At 44.1% G+C, this 1,316-nt stretch overlaps 1 non-coding gene and 1 pseudogene across 1 annotated transcript; both read right to left on the bottom strand.

Moving 5' to 3' along the window:
- Positions 1 to 198: 198 nt before the first annotated feature.
- On the bottom strand, positions 199 to 317 carry LOC112085599. The gene has a single exon (XR_002898900.1). It is a non-coding gene; the product is annotated as a 5S ribosomal RNA (ribosomal RNA).
- A 402-nt stretch (positions 318 to 719) lies between these two features.
- LOC112085791 lies at positions 720 to 838 on the bottom strand (annotated as a pseudogene).
- Between the last annotated feature and the right edge of the window lie 478 nt (positions 839 to 1,316).

Below are 1,316 nucleotides of genomic sequence, written 5' to 3' on the forward strand. Positions count from 1 at the left end.
TATAGCCAAGGTCTAGAGTAGCTAGATAGATTAGACCTTTGGGCACGCCCTAGAGCATTCTTGGGGGTTTCTGAAAAGTTGCTGTAGGAGGCGTGGTTCCACACGATCTAGAATTGGCGTCGTTCGAAAGATGCCTTGTATTTCAAATGAAAAGTCCTAAAAAAAAAAAAAAACAAAAGAATCAAGAGGAACAAAAAAGGAGTGCAACACGAGGACTTCCAAGGAGGTCACCCATCCTAGTACAACTCTCGCCCAAGCACGCTTTACTGCGGAGTTCTGATGGGATTTGGTGCATTAGTGCTGGTATGATCGCACCCGTTAGTATATGTATCGTATTAGCATATATCCTTTGGTTTTGAGTCCGCAATGAAATCTCTTCGCGTGTGTTGCACTGTTTATATAGCTTTTCCCGCCTAGCTGCGACGAGCATTCATGCAAAAATATATAAGTTAGGACACCACGTTTGACGACACTAAAACCGGGGCTTATGTTTTAGAAAAACTCTCGGAAGAGGGTCTAAAACTCAAAATTTTGGTCTCGTAAACTGCACTCATGGTCTTTAGACCCTTGGGCAAGCCCGAGAGCACTCTTGGGGCTTTCCGAAAAGTTGCTGTAGGAGGGGTGGTTCCTAACGGTCTTGAAATAGCATTGTTCGGAAGTTGCATTGTTTTTCAAATGAAAAGACCAAAAAAAAAAAAAAAAAAATCAAGAGGACAAAAATGGTGCTAGACGAGGACTTCCCGGGAGGTCACCCATCCTAGTACTACTCTCGCCAAGCACGCTTAAACTGCGAAGTTCTGATGGGATCCAATGCATTAGTGCTGGTAAGATCGCACCCATTAGTATATGTATCGCATTAGCATATATCCTTTGGCTTGAGTCCGCAATGAAATCTCTTCGCGTGTGTTGCACTGTTTATATGGGTTTTCCCGCCCAGCTGCAACGAGCATTCGTGCCAAAATATATAAGTTAGGTTATCACGTTTGACGACACTAAAACCGGGGCTTATGTTTTAGAAAAACTCCCGGAAGAGGGTCTAAAACTCAAACTTTTGGCCTCGTAACCCATGGTCTTTAGACCCTTGGGCAAGCCCGAGAGCACCCTTGGGGCTTTCCGAAATGTTGTTGTAGGAGGCGTGGTTCCACACAGTCTTGAAATAGCATCGTTCGGAAGTTGCATTGTTTTTCAAATGAAAAGATCAAAAAAAAAAAAAACAAAAAAATCAAGAGGAACAAAAAAGGGGTGCAACACGAGGGCTTCCCGGGAGGTCACCCATCCTAGTACTACTCTCGCCCAAGCACGCTTAACTGCGGAGT

This window comes from Eutrema salsugineum, unplaced genomic scaffold (genome assembly GCF_000478725.1).
Source record: "Eutrema salsugineum unplaced genomic scaffold, Eutsalg1_0 scaffold_3, whole genome shotgun sequence".
Classification (NCBI taxonomy): Eukaryota; Viridiplantae; Streptophyta; class Magnoliopsida; order Brassicales; family Brassicaceae; genus Eutrema; species Eutrema salsugineum.